The following is a 21,726-nucleotide window of genomic DNA, read 5'->3' as shown; positions in this document are numbered from 1 at the left end:
TTGACACACATAAGCCACTCTGGTGCTGCTCCATAATCCAAATCTTAAACCTCTGCTCCAAGTTTGCCCATTTTGCTGGTTTTCCTCTTAAGGCCTTCTTCTTTTTTGACATCTTAAGAAGTTGTTCTTTCTGTTTTCTCTACTGTCTGATCATACACTCAGTGGGAAGAGGTCCAAATTGTCTCTCTGCAGCTCTATTTCCATGCTCTTTTGCATAGCTGTTTACATTCAGTTTGAGTTTTTCAGAGTAAGACAATCACTTACCAGCATTTATCTTTTTTATTTTTTGACATTTTGTGGGCTCAAACGCTCTCTCTTGCATCTGCGCACTCTCCACCTCCACCTCCAATTAAGGCATCAGCTGATGTCTGTAACAATAAGGCTTGTGATTGGAGGAAGCCTGTTTGACAAGATATGGGCAGATATGCACCCGCAGGGCTCCATCCTCAGCTGACTTCAGTGTATAAGACCCCTTGATTTTCAGTCTAACAATTTTAGAAAAAAATAGCATCTTATACACAGAAAAATACAGTATCTATATAAGAGACCCAAAATAAAGTGATTCATAAAGGCAAAATATAAGGGGCTGGCAAATGTATAACAGGCGAATGGAAATAAAAGCGCCTATGTGCAACTCTGTTGTAGCATAATTTGTAATTGTAAAATATGGAAAACAACCTAAATGTTCATACATAGAAAACCAGTTGAATAAATTGCCACATCCACATCATGGAGTATTATGCAACTGTAAAGAATTAGAAGAAACTCCAATAACTGATAGGGAGTAATCTCCAGGATATGTTTAAGTGAAAAACCAAATTATAAGAGTACAATATATGCTACATATTATAGATGAAGAAAGAAATAGCCCCTGTTTGGCCCAGTGATTTATACACCTGAATTCACTTTTTGTAAGCATCCCAGCCCCAGATCCTGCTTAGATTAGACTTGGTATTACATAAAGTTGGAAAGAATTATACCAAGAAACAAGCTTACAAAGTAATCTCCTGGCTGTGTCAAGTTCTCAGACAAAAAAAAAAAAAAAAAAAGCTCTTACAAAGAAAACATCAGTGAAAGTCTCAGTTGCTTCATTATTTCAGGGATGTAGAGGACTCATGTCTAGCTGGAAAGTGGACCACCAGGGATAATAACCCAAAGAGAATTATTTACAGTCAAATCAATAAGGATTTATTGAACACAGCCTATGTGCTGGGTTTTTGAAAGATGCCTATGAATATGGTTCTGAAGGAAATCACAATACTATAGAGGAAAATAACATAAAAAATAAAATATGACATGGTGTAGCCAGAAAATTTTAGAAAACATATGGATAGATGTTGCTGAAACTAGAATTCCAGGGTCCTGTAGTAAAAAACAGGTTAGCCTGGTGTCTCTCTGCATGTTTAAACCTTTACAATCACCTTTCATGCCATGAGAGAACATTCTAAAATAAGCAATAGGAGCTATTCTCAGGAAAAATAGGAACAATAGGCTACAAGTCACCTTTTACTCATAATTTGAGGATCTTATGTATGCATTGGGTAGACCCTTTATATTCATTCATTCTGCAGATGTTTATTTTATTCCTGCTCGTTCCTGTTTTTACAATTAATGCTGGGTTTACAGTGATAAGTGTACATTGTTTTTCTTTTCTTGGAGCTGATGTAAGTAAGTAGACTGTACTGACAGACCACTATATAAAAGCTTCCTCTAGGTCAGTGATTTTCAACTGGTGTGCTGCAAGAATTTTAAAAACATACACTACCTGATTACTTAGAGTCACTGACCTCTTTTCCTTTACATTGTAATTTTTTTAAAAAAATGACAACAGCCAATACAATAATAGCTGTCTGTTGTGAATGAATCAAAATTATGCTTATTTTGTTTGTGTCAGATTGGCAAAAAATACATTATTTGGTGTGATACAGAATTTTAGTATTTAGTTTATGTGTGCCATGAGATGAAAAAGGTTGAAAATCACTGGTATAGGTCAAAGCTTCTAGATTGCTTAATAACAGATCTTACTAAGAACCCTAAATGTCCACACCAATATCCAGAACTCACTATATAAGATGAACATCAAGATTGCATAAATCCTACATAGCATAAATGTTAAGGTAAGGCACCGCAGCTCTGATTATGTAACTATGTACCTTATTATAAAAGGGCTCTTTAGAACGTTCTTCTACAATAGCTATTGTTTAAGAGGCAACATTCAGAGAACACTAGAGAGAGGAATGCAAAACAAATTGTTATTCATCAAAGGAGCTTTGACTCAACTGGGTGCTAGTTGTCCTATGCCAATTCCACTTGAGTAGCTGTTCTCTGTCCTTTTAAATTTTCCTTTACAATCACTGAAGTCCTACACAGTGATTAATGATCTTGGGTGTCACATGAGTAATTCTGGATAATAAACTGTTTGAACTAGGAAAAATTGTTATCTAAGCAGAGAAGGGGGGACATATTATTCCAGCTAGAAAAATAATATATGCAAATAATATATGTTGTGAGGCAACACAGCGTGTAGAGATTTTCCTGTATTAAATCTCTTTCTGCTTGAAATATCCAGAATGATTTCTGTTAGCTGTACCACGTGTAGGAGAGCATTTCTTTGGTATGGGGCAGCCACCTCTACTAAGCTGTTATATTCATTACTCACTGAATATCTGACAATTTAATCTTTGAAGAAATTAGCTGTCAGATTGAAACCTGTGTAGGTCTGTAGATGAAATGTCAAAATATATCTAGGAAATATGCTTAAACTTTGGAAAAGAAATATCATTAGACCTTTACTTTATATGACTCATCAAAACAAAATACCCAGTGCATGACAAATTAAATGTTAAAAGTTGAATGCATAAACATGTGCACTCCGAGATGGGAGAATCTATCTATCTATCTATCTATCTATCTATCTATCTATCTATCTATCTATCTAAAAGGCTAAGTGACCGATAGACAAACCGATCAACCGGCTGGTACCTATGACACCCACTGGCAATTTAAAAATAAACGTTGACTTGCACATGCGCGATACATACAGTTTATTATCCAGAATTACTCTTGCTGGTGCCAACACCAATTGCACACATGTGTTTTGCTCTGTCATTGTCGATTGTGAATTTGGTTGTTTTTGAAGCTGAAAGAAAGTGACAGCATCGACAGAATATGTCTGAAGACCAGCTATTGGCACAACATACCTCAAACGTCCGGACTATCCTTTATTAATGAATACAAAACATGTGATGAATCGTATGAGTGACAACAGGCAGAGGTTTTGATCAATTCTCTGAACGATGAACAGTTGGCAGCCTTTCAGACTATAACTTCAGCCATCAGAGATAAAACTGTACACCCCAAATGCTTTTTCTTGGATGGTCCAGGTGGTAGAGGAAAAACATATCTTTATAAAGTTTTAATACATTACATTAGAGGTCATGGTGGTACTGTTTTACCCACAGTGTCTACAGGAATTGCTGCAAATTTACTTCTCAGTGCAAGAAGCTTTCATTCCCAATATAAATTATCAACTCCATTAAATGAAATTTCAATTTCTAGACTTGATATAAAGAGTGAAGTTGCTAAAACCATTAAAAAGGCCTAATTTCTCATTATTGATGAATGCACCATGGCATCCAGTCATGCTATAAATGTCATAGATAGATTACTAGAGAAATTATGAATTTGAATGTTGCATTTGGTGGGAAAGTTCTCCTTCTTAGAGGGGATTTTCAACAATATCTCAGTGTTGTGCCGCATGCTATGGGATCATCCATAGTACAAATGAGTTTAAAGTACTGTCGTGTTTGGGGATGTTTCAGGCAGTTGTCCCTTAAAACAAATATGAGATCAGAGGACTCTGCTTATAGTGAATAGTTAGTAAAACTTGGAGATGGCAAACTTGATAACAGTTTTCATTTAGGAATGGATATTATTTAAATTCCCCGTGAAATGATTTGTAACAGATCTATTATTGAAGCTACCTTTAGAAATAGTATATCTATAGATAATATAAAAATATATCTAAATGTGTGATTCTTTGCCCCCAAAATGAGCATGTTCATAAATTAAATGAAGAAATTTTTGATATACTTGATGGAGATTTTCACACCTATTTGAGTGATGATTCCATTGATTCAATGGATGATGTAGAAAAGGAAAATGTTACCATCGAATTTCTTAATAGTATTACTCCTTCGGGAATGCCATGTCATAAAATTGAAAGTAGGTGCAATCATCATGCCACAGAGAAATATTAATAGTAAATGAGGTCTTTGTAATGGTACTAGATTTATTATCAAAAGATTGGGACCTAACATAATTGAAGCTGAAGTATTAACAGGTTCTGCAGAAGAAGAGGTTTTGATTCCAAGAATTGATTTGTCCCCGTCTGACATTGGCCTCCCATTTAAATTAATTTGACGACAGTTTCCCTTGATGCCAGCATTTGTGATGACTATTAATAAATCACAAGGACAAACTCTAGACAGAGTAGGCATATTCCTACCTAAACCTGTTTTCGGATATGGCTAGTTATATGTTGCTTTCTCTTGCGTTTGAAGAGCATGTGATGTTTAAGTTGTAAATACTTCATCACAAGGGAAATTATTCAAGCACTCTGAAAGTGTTTTTACTCTTAATGTGATATACAGGGAGATATTAGAATAAGTTTAATTAATTTATCAGTCATTGTTTTTATCAATGTTGTTTTTATATCATGTTTTTGTTTTTATATTATGTTTTTTATATTATATATTTGTTATGTTATTAGTCAATTTATATATTATTTTCATATACATTTTACTAATTTTCTTTCATCTCTGACACTTCTATTATAGAGAAAGAACAAATAGCGATATTAAAATATTTCTTCTAATTAGTTTCCTTTTAATGTGCATGAATCCATGTACCTGGCCGCTAGTAATGATAATAAAATGAATCTCAAATCATCACAGTGCTATAGGAATCAGCCACAAGTAACTTCATCTTCTCAGCCATCTCCTTAAATCTTCCTGCTCTGCAATGAGCAGAGACCCCATGGGTAGTCTAAGGTCAGGCCAGGAGGAAATGTTATGCATTGTGCTTCTTTTGATTTGAGGTATTTGGGAGGGAGAAAACAAGAAGCACAGCCTCTTCACCTAGATTTGTCAAAATTTGTGCAGGGGAATGTGCACAGTGGCCGCTTGCTCCAAGCTGCTGTTTTTCAGAATCCCTTTTTAGGTGCAGTCAATGTTCTCTCTCCAACAAAAATGATGACTGTTCCAGCTGTATCTTTCTATAAAAGTTTCTGGAATAACCTGAGTTATTCTGTAGGGGGAAACATCCTCTAGTTTATGAGGGGAAAAATTAAAGCCTGCAATAATCAGCAATTTGGCTTAGTAAAGATTATGTTATTTTAAAAATAAAAGTTTCAAATGTGTCTGCTTGATTCCTTTATTTTTTTTTATTTTTTGAGGGGCAAAAGGTAATCCTGTCCTCATTGTTTTAAAATAATAAAAAGGACCTTAAACTATTATGTATTATCTAAAGTAAAAGGGATAAGGGAAAGAAACTGAAAGGTCACTTTATATAGGGAGGAGGGGGACGTTTGAAAAGATAATTGAATAAGGTTGTACTGAGATCCAGTGCCTGATCTAGCAAAAACATAAAGGCACAACCATTTCAACTCAATGAAGGATAATACGGAGGACCCATTTTAGCATCAAAGTTTGCCATGGGGTTGTCTGAGGCTAGCAGGCCTGCATCACAGATCAGCTTCTCCCTGCTACCTTTTCCTCCCTTCCATAGATATCGATCCCAAGGGCACTCAGGCCCAGCAGAGGGAGCTGCAAGCTGTGGATTGCTGACAGCTCCAAACAGGTTGCCAAGGTACAGTCACAAATAGCATCTGACAGTGGCCAGTATCAGAGTCTCTCCAAAAAGACACATATACCCAGTGGCCAGCCTCTAGCAACAACAGAGCAGTATCTAATAAGCTTCACAAGCAGCGTATCCACAGGGAGATCTTGGCAGGCACCAAATCCTGCTGAGGCGAATTCCACTTCGTGTGATCAGTACCTGCCAAGCACCTTGCATCTGTGTTGGGGGTTAACCTCACTGTTTACCTGTTCCTCACATGGGATGTCTTTTCATTTTGTTGAAATTTAAACAATTTGAACAGCTATAATTCAACTAAGGATTCCCTGCTTAATACATAAACCCATCTGAGAGATCTGAACATTGAAACATAGGAAGATGAGCAGGTGGGAGCAAATGGGGAGGTGGGACAGAAGAGCTGAGATGGTGCTGGAGACACACAACCCAGAGCTCACAGACCTCATTGTAGGTCTCAGTCTGGAAAGGTTGCACAGGCACTCCTTTCAGCTGGGAGAAGCAAAGAGAGACTGAGCATTCCTGAAGGAGTGGCCAGTAGGCACTGCAGCCAAGCCCAGTGACCTGGCAATCAGCATTCTAAATAGAGAAACAAAGCCATGGAGCCTGGCTGCATCCCTCCCCCTCCCAGAGTTTACTTCCCCTCACCCTTTCCAGCTAGCAGCAGGCCCCAGAAGAAGCTGTAGCAGGGAGTGTCGGGTTGCTGAGCACATTATCTGCAACCCAAGAACTGGTACCTCAGAAACAGTGTTTTTCCCTGAGCTACAGGTCCACTCCGTAACTAATCCCAGGGTCAGGTGGAGACACAGAGGGGAGGCTGCAAAGATCTGCCAGTCACCATTTCTGAGAGAGCAAAGCAATGAAGGCAGCAGCCAACTTCCCCCAGCTCACCCCACTCCCAAACATTGCAGCCACACCACCAGCAGTATCTACATGCAGGGGACAGCACTGGGATTCCAAGGATTTGGAAGTCCATCACCCACCACATTCCCCTCAGGGTTGGTACCCTGGGACTAAGGTGACCTGAACACCGGAGACACCTACCAAGGAGATGCCCACCTTCCCAAGGAACACAGGCCATTTCCCCCACCTGGCAGAGATCTGAAAAACAGTAGTGTTTCATGTTGAGAAACCAGAGGACCTCTTACATGGCCATTCCTCTGATGTCACTTCCATTGTTCTTAAAGTTATTATTTCCTCCCGAATTGAGGGGAGAACCAAGATGGTGGCATAGGTAAACACCGGAGAATGCTGCCTCGCACAACCACTTCAAAAATACAACTAAAAGACGGAACAGACATCACCCAGAACCACAGGAAAACTGGCTGAGGGGAAATTCTTCAACTAGAAGGAAAGAGAACAGCATACCGAGACTCAGAGGAGGCGCAGTGCAGAAAATACAAAGGTGCGGAGGTGCGCGCGGAGCGGGCTGGTGGCTGAGGGCCCGGTTGTCATTTTCAATCGGGAGGGAGGCTCAGGCCCTGAGCTCCAGTTCTGGGTGAGTCTCTAGGGACCCAGACTCAAACGGGGGAAGCGGGACTGTCTGGCATCTGTCGGAACGCGAGGGCAGCTTTCTCTCCGAGGTTTGCAGTGGTTGCTGGGACTCTGAGAGGCAGAGCCTCTGGGGACAGAACTGAGAACAGCCATAACTGCTCCCTCCTCCTGCCCTGTTGATCCCGTGCGACCTGCCCCGCCCAAGCCCTGCACAGAGCCATTTGCCGGATAGCCTCAGGCAAAGGCTAGATTAGCACCTCCCCAGAGGTCAGAAGTTTTCCCACTGCAGACACAGCTGACTCTCACAGCCAGTTGGCCTGGAGTCCAATCCCCCCAGTATTAACTACAACAATCAAGGCTTAACTACAACAAGACTGCGCACAAAGAGCACTAGGGGGTGCACCAAGAAAGCATAAAAAAAATGCGGAGACAAACAGGACAAAATTGTCAATGGAAGATATAAAGTTCAGAACCACACTTTTAAGGTCTCTCAAGAACTGTCTAGAAGCCGCCGATAAACTTAATGAGATCTACAAGAAATCTAATGAGACCCTCGATGTTGTGATAAAGAACCAACTAGAAATTAAGCATACACTGACTGAACTAAAGAATACTATACAGACTCCCAACAGCAGACCAGAGGAGTGCAAGAATAAAGTCAAAGATTTGAAATGCGAAGAAGCAAAAACACTCAACCGGAAAAGCAAAATGAAAAAAGAATCCGAAAATACGAAGATAGTGTAAGGAGCCTCTGGGACAGCTTCAAGCGTACCAACATCAGAATTATAGGGGTGCCAGAAGATGAGAGAGAGCAAGATATTGAAAACCTATTTGAAGAAATAATGACAGAAAACTTCCCCTACCTGGTGAAAGAAATAGACTTACAAGTCCAGGAAGCGCAGAGAACCCCAAACAAAAGGAATCCAAAGAGGACCACACCAAGACACATCATAATTAAAATGTCAAGAGCAAAAGACAAAGAGAGAATCTTAAAAGCAGCAAGAGAAAGAAACTCAGTTACCTACAAGGGAATACCCGTACGACTGTCAGCTGATTTCTCAACAGAAACTTTGCAGGCCAGTAGGGAGTGGCAAGAAATATTCAAAGTGATGAATGCCAAGAACCTACAACCAAGATTACTTTATCCAGCAAAGCTATCATTCAGAATTGAAGGTCAGATAAAGAGCTTCACAGATAAGAAAAAGCTAAAGGAGTTCATCACCACCAAACCAGTATTATATGAAATGCTTAAAGGTATCCTTTAAGAAGAGGAAGAAGAAGAAAAAGATAAAGATACAAATTATGAACAACAAATACACATCTATCGACAAGTGAATCTAAGAATCAAGTGAATAAATAATCTGATGAACAGAATGAACTGTTGATTATAATAGAATCAGGGACATAGGGAATAGACTGACTATTCTTGGGGGGGAAAGGGGTGTGGGAGATGCAGGAAGAGACTGGACAAAAATCCTGCACCTATGGATGAGGACAGTGAGTGGGGAGTGAGGGCGGAGGGTGGGGTGGGAACTGGAAGGAGGGGAGTTATGGGGGGGAAAAAAGAGGAACAAATGTAGTAATCTGAACAATAAAGATTTAATAAAAAAAACACATTATTTCCTCCCTACTTTTCCAATATCTAAGACACTGCCACCGACGAGTATTTTCCTTTTCACCAGCATACGATTCCATTTCACCACCAGTGTAAGTTTTAACAACCAGAGCACCAACAGGAGCTATCTGCACCCCCACCTACCAGAATGAGTTATTATTAGATACTGCTCTGTTGTTGTTGTTAGAGGCTGGCCACTGGGTGTATTCGTCTCTTTGGAGAGAGACTGATACAGGCCAATGTCAGAAGCTGTTTGTGACTGTTCCTTGGCAACCTGTTTGGAGCTGTCAGCAATCCACAGCTTGTAGTTCCCTCTGCTGGGCCTATATATATATATATATATATATATATATATATATATATATATATATTAATATATTTTATTGAGTTTTTACAGAGAGGAAAGGAGAGGGATAGAGAGTTAGAAACATCGATGAGAGAGAAACATCGATCAGCTGCCTCCTGCACACTCCTACTGGGGATGTGCCCGCAACCCAGGTACATGCCCTTGACTGGAATCGAACCTGGGACCTTTCAGTCCGCACGCCGACGCTCTATCCACTGAGCCAAACCGGTTTCGGCAAAAAATATATATTTTTATTGACTTCAGAGAGAAAGGGAGAGGGAGAGAGAGATTGAATCATCAATGATGAGAGAGGACCATTGATTGGCTGTCTCCTGCATGTCCCACACTGGGAATCAAGCCTGCAACCCAGGCATGTGCCCTTGATCAGAATCGAAACTGTTACCCTTCAGTCTGCAGGCCAGTGCTCTATTCACTGAGCCAAACTAGCTAGGGCTGAAGGTCTACTTTTACTAGCATTGGTCCTAGGAGTGGGTCATCAAAAGTCTTAAAGAACCCAAAGATACGCCTCTACCTGCAGGCTGTCTGTTAGGCTCAGTCACTAAGAGTTCCCGCTGTACTCCTCAACAATGGGTGAGGATATTGCCCACCCTCCTCCCAAGTTGCTGCTACATTGAGGGGAATGCTCTCCCCGAGACAGGAGCAAACACAGAAAACTGCGAGAATGGAGAGAACACAGAAAATGGAGAGAATGAGGAACGGATGGAGAGAATGTAGAAAACAGAGAGTGAGAAGAGGACGGAAAGATTGCAGAAAACGGAGAATGAAGCGAGAACAGAGAAATTGGAGAGAATGGAGAGAATGAGAAGAAAGATGGCTTCTGCAGTATGCGGGAATGACTTGCATAGGGTTCCTGGTGGTTGACTTCTCAGCTCTCTTCTCAAAGCCACCAACCCCAGAAACTCCTTATGAGGCTACATTCAGCTCTGCCCTCTCTCTGCTGGAGCCCAGGGTCCATGGCTGCAAAGGGAATTTTGTGCATTGGCCTTGTAAGAGGGTGCCTGTGAGCATTTCTAGCCATCTCTCCCTGAACAACAGAAACCCACTGCTTTTTACATCCAGATGTTATGTTAGCACCTTTCCTGATTCTGGTGCTCTGGGCAGGGGAGCTCTGCTTGGGGCTTAGACCCCACACTTCTCATGTGGAACCCTCTGCAGCTGGTATGTCCTTTTGAAACCTCAGCTGCTGCCTGTGAGTGCTGGGCCAGCCCTCTCGCACCTCCACACCTACCAGTCTTGATGTGGCCTCCTCTTTAAGGCCTTGGTTATAAGGCTTCTCTCCAGCTAGTTTTAGGATGGTTTTTCTATAATTTAGTTGTAATTCCAGTTTGGTCCTGGGAGGAGGTGAGTATAGCTTCTACCTAATCTGCCACATCTTGGATCTCCTATATTTTAAGTAATTAAATACTTAAGCGATCACTCTGGATTACTCATGCATAAATTAGGTGATTAATATGAAAAATATCGTAGACTTTTTAGGCAAAGCAGTAATTTGCTGATCCATTATTAATTACCTTTCCTTTTTCTTCAGAGGGCTATAAATCATCATGTCAAAACTCGCACACCAATCTAATGGTATTGGAAGCACAGGATTCAAACATTCTTTTAAGAATATTATAGTTAATGGAACAGAAGAAGATAAATAATATATAAATATTTATTTCTTTGATCAAAGTTGTAGGTTCTTTTTAAAAATAAACATTTTTATTGATTTCAGAGAGAGGAAGGGAGAGAGAGAGAGAAAAACATGGATGAGAGAATCATTGGTCAGCTGCCTCCTGAATGCCCCCTACTGAGGACCTCGCCTTCCCAGGCATATGCCCCGACCAGCTTTCGAACTAGGGACCCCCTGGTGCATGGGACTACACTCAACCAACTGAGCCGCACCAGCCAGGCTATGTTGCAGGTTCCAAAGACCAATGTTGCATTTACCAATACTAGGTCAACTTAACATCAATCAAAGAAAATAATATTCAGTAGTTAGATATCCATCAGCAATTTAAAAAGTTGGAAAGTTCTTCCTAATTTTAGTAAGTAACGATAATCAAAGGGATCAAATGGCATACCCCAAAAGACGAGCATGGAAAAGGTCCATGGGCTTTCAGAGAAGAAAGATTTTGGTTTTAGCTGTGAAAAGGGGTAAGAATCCAAAAGACTAATAAGATAGGTAATTCCTTCCTAGACACAAAGGGGAGGGAGATTCCAGGTGAGAAGACCTATAGCCCTAAATGTTTGCAGTGGAAGTGGGCTGTTTGGAGAAGTGGAGGGAGGCCAGGCAAAGGAGGGGCTCGACCATCTCAGAGAGGCTGTGTGCATTTTGGTAGTTTGTGAGGGATGGTTGAAGGTGAGTGGCATGATTGAAGTTAGGCTTTGGGAAGATGGTGACAGCAGCAGGATGAGAGAAGAAAACCTTGGAGCTGAGCCTGTTAGGAAACTGTGCTGTAGAGTCGGTGATGGGCAGTGCAGGCAGAAATAGCAGAGCAGCGAAGGGCTGGAGAGGGAAGGAAAGAACTGTGATATGATATGTGCAAAGGTTGGCGTCAAGGATAGGAAAACTAATTTGTGGTGGAGAAGGGAAAGAGGTTCAGTTTTAGGAATGTTGAATTTGAGGCCTTCAAAGGATCCCTAAGCAAAGCCATTTAATGGACAAATGGAACTATAGAATTCAAACTTTCTTGGAAATTCAGAGATAGAAAGAGACTCTTAGGAGGGTGATTCAAGAGTAATTGTGATCCATGTTTCTATTAAGTAGTTTATCTTTCTGTCAATCAACTTTGAGGGGCTCCATATTTACATTTTGTGAATATTACCTTTTTTTTCTATCATATGTATGGCAAATCCTTTATCTACTTTATTATTTGTCTTTCAATCTCAACCACAGTTCATCTGTGTATAAAATATTTAAATTTTCATGTTTTAAAATTTGTGAATTTTTGTGTGTGTCTCATAAAGGACCGCTTTCTTCAGTCCAAAATCACAGAACGTTCTCCCATATTTTCTTCTAACACTTTTATAGCTTTCTCTGCTTAGTTATTTAATATAGTCAGATTTAATTTTGCATAAAATGTGAAGTAGCAGGCCTAAATAAATGACCTCCCCTGGACCCCCACCAATAAAAGGTAATTAGGATGTCAGATCTGGGTTCTTGTGGCTTCAGATTCATTCACAACAATTCTTCCAGTAGCTCCATTACAATTTCACCCATTTCCATAGAAAGGACTCCACCCCCTTACCAGAATGATAGGCAAAGGCCAACTCTGAGGTCTTCACGATGGAGAACACATAAGGCTCTAAGCTGCTAAGCAATCAATGGAATAGAAAGTCCTTCACATGAAAAGCCATGCAAAACGTGCACGTTTTGAGCTGCTACTTCTTGTGATGGTCTCGTTGCTGTGACAGACTCTGAAGGAAGCACAACAAAGCAAAACCACCAGTGCCTAAAAGCAGCACCGAAGCACATCTCTCCTGTCCTCCTGCAGGCCACCAGCCACATGGCTTGAACCAGTGTGTGCATCCCCTGAGACAAAATGCAAAATTAAAATCATACTACTTGCAGGACATAGAGCGCATCTAGCTAATGTCCATTATTTTATGTTAAAAGAAATTGAGACCTAGAGAGGGTAGGTGACTTGCACTTGCATGAGGTCACAGAGCTAGTTCATGAAACACGTGGGACTGCAATACCAGAACAGTGGTCCATTTTATATTGGGCTTTCTGTTATTTTGTAATTTAAAAAAATAGAATATGTGTCCACAAAGCAAGAAATCACATGTAATATGCTTACCTTTATTTTTGAGGCATTAATTATATCATTAAAATGAAGAGTAATGTACAAATATGGTAGAGGCAGGCAGTAGAACAAGCCTTTCACATAATCTTCCCGATCAGAGAAAGAAATAAAGGCTATATGTTTTTAGTGAAAACCTATAGATTTGGTTATTTCATAGGAAAATGCGATTTTTTTTTCAAAGCACTAACAGCGAAAAGAACCTTAAAAGTATAATTCCTTTTGCTTCTGTGGATGGATTGGTACCACATGTCCTCGGTCAGCTATGAGTGCCGTTTCTGCAGGCTCCTCCGTTGTCCTGCCCAGGCTGAGGATAGTGGGCAACTCTCCAAAGATTAGGCATGTCGGTTCAAATGGAAAGCTGTCAGCAATTCAATAGTTTCACCTCAGTAAGTGGACTGAAGTGTTGGAAAGGACAACTTCTCTAACAAAGTGTCTAGCGCTGTTTCCTCCTGCCAGTAGCACAGTCATGGCCCCTGGGGGGGTAGGTAAGTTTTCCTCTCACTTCTGCTTTGCAGAAGTGGCTCAAAAGCCATGGGGCTCTGTACCACTAGGTGCCACATTTTCTGTGACAAACAGGCTATTTTTCTTCCAGTGACCAAAGATCGAATTTTAAAAAATTGAATTCATGTCATTCTGACCCTAAAATCTTTGAATTTTATCAAACTTTGAGTCTCCTTTAAAAGAATGAGATCATTAAACAAAACAGGAATTTTAACACCTTCACACTGTACCTTAGATGTATTTATTAATATCTTTAGAAATATTTTATTGGAATTTAGGTGGGAGTTTCATGTTCTGAATCCTTTTTTCTACCCCAAATCATTTCTATATTTAAAAGATTTTAAATGCATACTGTCTCTAAAGAAGGGCAAGCACATAGATTATATATTTTTAAGATAACAGGTTTGTTGAAATAAAAGTCATTTTTTGAGTGTGCAATTCAGGGGTTTTAGAACATTCACAAAGTTGCACATCCATCATCACCTTCTAATTCAAGAACATTCTCATATTCTCATCACACTGAAAAGAAATCCTGTACATATTACCAGTCACTCCCCATGCCTTCCTCTCTCCAGCCCCTGGCAACTGCTAGTCTACTTTCTGTCTTTATATTTTTGCTTGTTCTGGACATTTTATATGAATGGAATCATAGCATATGTGACCATCTGTGTGTGGCTGCTTTCACTTAGCATATGTTTTCAAGGTTTATCTATGTAGCATGTGTAAGAACTTCTTTTCGTTTTATAACATTAATATTCCATTGTATAAATATGATACATAAATATGATCATTTGGTTTATCCGTTTGTCAGTTGAGTGTTTTCTACTTTTTGGCTGTTAAAAATAATGTTGCTATAAACATCACAAACAAGTTTTTGTGGACATAGGTTATCAATTCTCCACCTAGGATTGAATTGCTTTTTAATGGTATTAGGTCGTCTTTAGTGTAATTGGGTTTGTAACTAACTAAAAGGTGGTTGCAGATACATTATTTCTAAAAGGGACATATGGCTTTTATTTCTTACTAGAAGCCCAGCATGGGAAATCATGTGGCCCCCGCCCACCCGTGCAGCCTCCGGTGCTCACAGCTCCCCCTACCCTCACCAGTCTTTGGTCATTAGGGCATTAGGGCCACAGGCCTTTTATAATATAAATAAGAGATATTCATTTCTTTGGAATTCATTTCAATGGCATTCAGTTCTTCTGTATTAAAACAAGTTAAGTGTTTTATGATGGACATGAATATAAGTCTTAATATGTGAAAGTGACTCAAGCATGTTTTTCACCATAAGATAAGGGATTGAGAAAAAAAATGAATTAGTTCATTAGACCAGGAATGACTTAAATGTTGATTGCCAGCTACAATTTCTTCCATAGGCCACATTTCCCGCCTTGGTCAGAAGGACTTGGGCCCCCCACGAGCAGTGCCGGGGAGTGGGTCTTCCGTAAGCCACATTTCACCAGCTACAATGTCTTTATCATGACCTCTCCTGATTGAATACTGTGATGGTTAATTTTAAGTGTCAACAGGGAAGGACTCAATGGTGTGCTGGAGTCAACTGTAAGAAATTATCATAGGCTCTTTTTCCATCTTCACAATTAGAGACAGCACATGGATTGTTGGAGTTAGCCAGAATGGGGGTATTACACCATGGTAACTGGCTAGTCCCCTCCCCCCTCTTCCTGGATAGCTAGTTATTTAAAACATTTACAAGCACACTACTAGGAGGACTAGGTGTTTTTGTCTCCACCATTGAACATTTCCCAAATAGGGAAGTTCTTGGCCACATAATAGCCATTAATCAATATCTGTTGAATGAGGGAATAATTCAGTGCCGTGGCTCTCCAACCCTCTTGGTATGGCTTTTTGTTCCTTATCATTGAACTCTCATTGGTATTTCACAAGGCGGGCATTGGCCCATTTACTATTTTTTGAGTGCAATAAAAATATTAATGTTTATATTTATAATTGTTACTTTTATGGATAGTCTATGGAACAATAGTCTTCTCTTTTATCTCCCAACCTTTCTGGTTCTTCAGAGGCCACCATTCTTATTAGGGCAAATCAAATGACCCAGAATGAGACAAACGGGACCTGCCAGGAGGTAGAGAGAATATATACAAATTTATGTGGCTTATACTAATGAATGGAAATCACTTAAAGTTCCATTTGTGCCAAAAATCTGATTCAAGCTTTTCTGGAATTATTTCCTTTAGCATGTGTAGAATATATTGTGGAGAACAGTTCGGAGCTCAGTTTAAGCTGTTGGCAAAATTGTTAATTACTGCCTGTGTGGAGGCAGCATGATGTAGCTCTACAGTAGGTTTTTCACATTTTAGACATCCTATGCTACCACTATGATTTTTGCAATGTCACCATATGGTAACACATCTGCAAACCAATTGTATGATTATTTGTAATATTTAATATTTTTCTTTAAATTAAGCAACTTTTAATAACACAAATTTACTTATTTTTCTTTATTGATTAAGGTATTACATATGTGTCCTTATTGCCCCATTGCCCCCCAACCCCCCCCACTCATGCTCTCACCGCCCTAGTGTCTGTGTCCATTGGTTAGGCTTATATGCATGCATACAAATCTTTTGGTTGATCTTTCTCCCTTACCCCCACCCTCCCCTACCTTCCCTCTGAGGTTTGACGGTCTGATCAGTGCTTTTCTGTCTCTGGATCTGTTTTCATAAATTTACTTTTAAAGACATTTTGAATCATGCCCTTAAATATAAAGCTGTTTTATCCTCGCAAGTTCACATTAAATGAACACATCGAAAATGTCCATCTATGTACACCTACACCAAACATCATCTTATGCCAGCTAGTGGCATCCCAGGCACACTTTGGGAAAAACTAATAATATAAAAAGAACATGGATTTGGAGTTACCTACATTTGGTTTGGCATCTTTAGATTTTCCAGAAGGGCACATTACCTCTCTGAGACTTAGTTCTTTATCTATAAAAGGCAGATCCCTGATTTCCAACTGAGGATACTAACATGATGCTCAGAACCCAATGACCAAAGAGTAGATCTCAGAGGAGATGCTCCATAGATTAATTTCTTTCTCCATTTACTATTTGCCTTCATTCCAGGCTCAGTCACCCCTTTCTGGCTCTCATATTTTTATATTTTTTATTGAGTTGCAATTTTTACTCCATAAAATGCATAAGCCTTAAGTGAACAGTTCTGCCTTTTTTCATTGTTGGTTCTAGATTTACTGCTTGAGTTGGAACTTTGAATATCTGACTTTGGTATCAGATCTGATATTTACTAAATGTTTGATTTTAGAAGCATTACAATGTCTGTGATTCTCTCTATTTATACAGGATGCCATGTGAATCTGAGTTAAAAGTACGGAGTGTTTACAAAAACACTGCCCAAGCATTCTTGTTAGTAATTTTTTCATTATTCTTATTATCAGTATGAAGACTGGGGTTTTCTAATGTAGACAAATCTGTAATTTGTTACCCACACCTTGCTCGGGAATGTATAACAGCCTGGCTTCATGTGAACCACTTAACAATCAGCAACTTGCAATTCCAAATCAGCAGCTGGCTGGGAACAAACTCAGAGGCATGAAACAATCACCCAGGCTTGCTGATTTCTGTTTCTGCCTCAAAGAGCAAGAAATTAGTCATTAGCCACCTTTGGGGAATGTCACAGTTGAGTCTTGAGTTAAGATCAATCAAAAGCAGAGTCAGGAATAATGATAAAGGAACCCTGCTCAGATACCAGGTTGCCTAATATCAGCTCAGTTCATCCATCAATGAAATTCACCATTTGCTTACTATGAATGTGGACATTCTGGTAGCACCTCTGCCAGAATCCTCCCTGACTACACCAGTCCTCACTGATCTGTCTTCTCCGAGTTTGCATTTGTGGGCTTGCTGAGCTGTCACCCCCATCACAATGATCTCTTCTCCAGTGACACCCCCCCCCCCGCCCCCGTCCCTCATGAGGGCAGTGTGCAACTCTGGGAAACATTATATTTTTGTTATATATTGTGGAGCATGTCTTGTTTCTTGGAGCTCTACCTCTTAATGACCACGTAGAATGATGAACAATTCAGTGGAAGTTTCAGGCAGAACAATTCCTGCTAAACATAAAGAAGACCCTACAGGTAAAAACTAGATGGCTGCCCCAAGAGAGTGAGTTTCCTCCAAGTGGCTTTTGCTCAACCAAAAGCTATGCAATTATCTGACAGTGATGATGTAGACAAAGAATCAAAAAGTTCAGAAGGGCAGTTAGACTAGTTGAGCTCCAAGTCCCTTTATGTCTAGGTCCTATAATTCTACGCATACCTAAGAAGTACTCCAAAATGGCTACCAGCCCAAGGGATACACTGTGGAGTTGTAGAAACACTATCTAAAAGCCTAAATAATCAGTGAATAATCTCTTGTAAAAACTAGCAATCTCCACTGATATACTAATAAAGCATAAAGATAACTAATCTTATGTTGGTCATTTACTTAAAAATATTTCATGTACAGAGTTGGACATTATGACTGTCATTATTAGTTAAGCTATAATCCAAGTAGTCCTAAATGATTAAGTATTCTAATTGATTCAGCTAGTACTCTAATCAGGACGCCTGTACTCTAGAGGTAACTTCTATAAACACTTCTGTTACCCCAAAAGGCAGAGGACTTGTGAAAATCATGAACTATGGAAAGACTGCTTCAGTTTGAATCCTGGCTCTGTTATATACTAATTGTAGCAGTCCAGGAATTTAACCTAGCTGCACTTCAGTTTCTGAAACTGTAAAATGGGGATAATATTAGTGACCTCCTCACAGGCTGCTAAGAGGATTAAATGAGTTAATGTGTGAAATAATGTTTAGAGTAGTATCTGCCGCATAGTTAAGTGCTAATTGTGTTAAATAAATAAAATCAATTGAAATAAGTTGCTTTGCTGAATGACATATTAATGTCAGAAATGCATTCCCACTGGTGAAATTAAAAAGGTATTCAAATGTGCAGGTTGGTTAACATAACCTAGAGACACTCATTAACAGGATGTGATTCTCACAAGGCCAGTCCGGTTGACAGCCAAGATCTGAAACTTTTTATTATTGTGGGTCCAGCAATTGAGTAAGAAGTTTCTGGTTTCCTGAAGCAAACTGTAAGGAAAACAGAAGCCTGCCTCTGGAATAGTATAATTTTGTCTTGGTTAAACATTTAAAATATGGTGGTAATTTAGACACTGAAGAACAGGAATTCATGGAGCTTGCAAACAGAATGTATGAACATCTGTGCACCTACTTGCTAATGAATATTAGAGTAATAAATATATTTATGTGACAGAATTTGGTCTGAGACTAAGTGAAATAAATCAGATGGAAAAAGTCAAGAACCACATGATTTCAATCATGTGTTGGATATAAACTGAAAGCAATGAATGAGCCATCAAGAACTCATAGACACAGACAACAGGTATGATGTTACCTGAGGGAAGGGGGGTGGGGGGTGGGGAAATAGAAAAGGGTAAAGAAGGTTCAATATATGGTGATGGAAGGAGATGACTTTGGGTGGGTGAACACACAGCACAATATACTGATGATATAGAATTGTACACTTGAAACCTACATAATCTTATTAACCAACTAGAGGCCTGGTGCACAAATTCATGCACCCGTGGGGTCTCTTAGCCTGGCCTGCAGGATTGGGCTGAAACCAGCTCTCTAAGCCGTCCCAGATTGCGAGAGGGTGCAGGCCAGGAATGTGGGAAGTTGGCCAGCTGGGGAGGGACCACCGGAGGGCTCCAGGGCGTGTCTAACCCATCTTGCTCAGTCCTGATCAGCCGGACCCCAGCAGAAAGCTAACCTACCAGTTGTAACGTCTGTCCCCTAATGGTCAGTGCAACATCATAGCAACTGGTCGACCAGTTGACTGTCTGCTCCCTGGTAGTCAGTGCATGTCATAGTGAGCAGTTGAGCAGCCTTAGCATATCATTAGCATATTATGCTTTGATTGGTTGGACAGCCAACCAGATGACTGGACACTTAGCATATTAGGCTTTTATTATATAGGATGTCATCCCAAAAAATTTAATAAAATTGAAGAAAAAAAAAGTTAGACAAATTGTTTCTTTTTGGTTGGGTAGACAGTGCATACCTTCCTAATGTGGCTTCTCTTACGTTACAAAAATGCTTTCTACACATCAGTGACCTCCTACATCCCCAAACCAGTGGCATTACCTGAGTTCTTCCTTTGTCCACTTTTCTGCAGCGTTTGGCCTGTGATTTACCTTCCCTCTTGGAAGATGCCAAGCACAAAGGTGAAAATGCAGGCCTTGGGCCCTTAAGAGAGGTGGGGCTGGAGATCCAGATGTGGAAAAGAAGTGTTGATGCTATGGCAAGGGGTAAGACCCCCAGGCAGGGTGCCAGGGTGCAGATGCATAGAGGTATGATGGCCTCTTGGAGGATGATGGCATTTAAATGACAGGGAGACAGATGGGCAGGGGAGCAGTGATCACAAGATAGGAAAGGGCCCTGGCCAGTGTGGTTCGGTTGGTTGGAGCATCATCCTGTGCACTCAAAGGTTGCTAGTTCAATTCTCAGTCAGGGTACATGCCCAGGTTGTGGGCTCCATCCCCAGTGGGGGTCCTGCAGGAGGCAGCCTATAAATAGTGCACTCTCACATTCATATTTCTCTCTCTCTCTCTCTCTCTCTCTCTCTCTCTCTCTCTCTCTCTCTCCCTTCCCCTCTCTCTAAAAATTAATAATAAATTATAAAAAAACGCAAGAAAAAACAAGAAGGAAACTGGGAAGCTTAGAGAGAAGGCAAAGAACACTGTGATTGCTCAGTGAGGCATAGTCGCTGTGGGCAGCACTGGGAGTTGCAAGGGTTGGGGGGAGTGACTCAGTGTTTCTACAGAGAGAAAAGGGAGGACAGTGATTGAACTGTGGGAGGCACTGGGAGAGGAGGTGATACATCAGACCTGCCTACCGATTTATTAGCTCTCTGAGTGCATCCACCTGGAAGACATCGGTAATTCACAGAGATAATGAGTTTCCTTGTCTTCTTCTGTTTTCTTTTTTACCTTTTCCTGTAGTTCCTTTTCTCTGCTTCACCGGCAAATTGAATCACCAAATGATGGAACCTGTATCACTTCTTGACAAAGCTTTCGTCCTGTTGCCATGAGACTCCTGCAGTTTTCCATTATGAGACTTCTTATAAAGATATGTGCACAAGGAGGTCAAATAAAAGGTGTCATCAAAATGAATGTGTAATTACAATTTTTCTTTTTACAATTCTGTCTTTTAATCAGTGGGAAATGTTTGCATTTGAAGCATTTTGAATTAAACATTTAATCCAAAAGGTAAAAAAGAAGACAGAAGAAGACAAGGAAACTCATTATCTCTGTGAATTACCGATGTTTTCCAGGTGGATGCATTCATAGAGTTAATATATCCGTAGGCAGGTCTGAACTGAACCAGAGGTCACAGTTCAATTCCTGGTCAGGGCACATGTCTGGGTTTTGGGCTCAATCCCCAGTGAGGGCTGTGCAGGAGGCAGCTGATCGATTATTCTCTCTTATCATTGATGTTTCTGTCTTTCTCCCTTCCTCTCTGAAATCAATAAAAACATATTTTGAAAAATACCCGATTTAATCTATTCTGTGTTTCTTCCAGCAGGCTCTGGACAGCCCATATTGATAGTCTATCTTCAATTTTTGAATAGAATATAAAGAACAATACTGAGGATCCGTCATTCAGTGGTGAGCCATTCATCTGCCCAACAGATATGCACTGAAAGCCCCAGGTGCTGGTGAGTGTTGAAGCAATGAGCCCAATAAAAAATGCCCCTGCCCTCAGGGTGCTTGCATTCGGGATATTTGGCCAAGGACGCACAGACAACAAATGTTGATGCACCGTATTAGCTGCTTCACTTACGTACGTTTTTAAATCCGTCTGCCTCAGTTTCCCCATCTATAAAATAGGGCTGCTCTGAAGATCAGATACTTAGAACACAGTGATATACTCAACATGTGTGTGGAAGTCAGGGGCTGATGTATGCAAAAATGCTATGAAAACTAAAAAGCAAGGTAGATAATTTGTAAATTTTCATGGGT

Source organism: Myotis nattereri (assembly GCF_964212035.1).
Source record: "Myotis nattereri genome assembly, chromosome: 5".
Classification (NCBI taxonomy): Eukaryota; Metazoa; Chordata; class Mammalia; order Chiroptera; family Vespertilionidae; genus Myotis; species Myotis nattereri.
The sequence above is the reverse complement of the archived record's forward strand: the minus strand, read 5'-3'. Positions refer to the sequence as shown.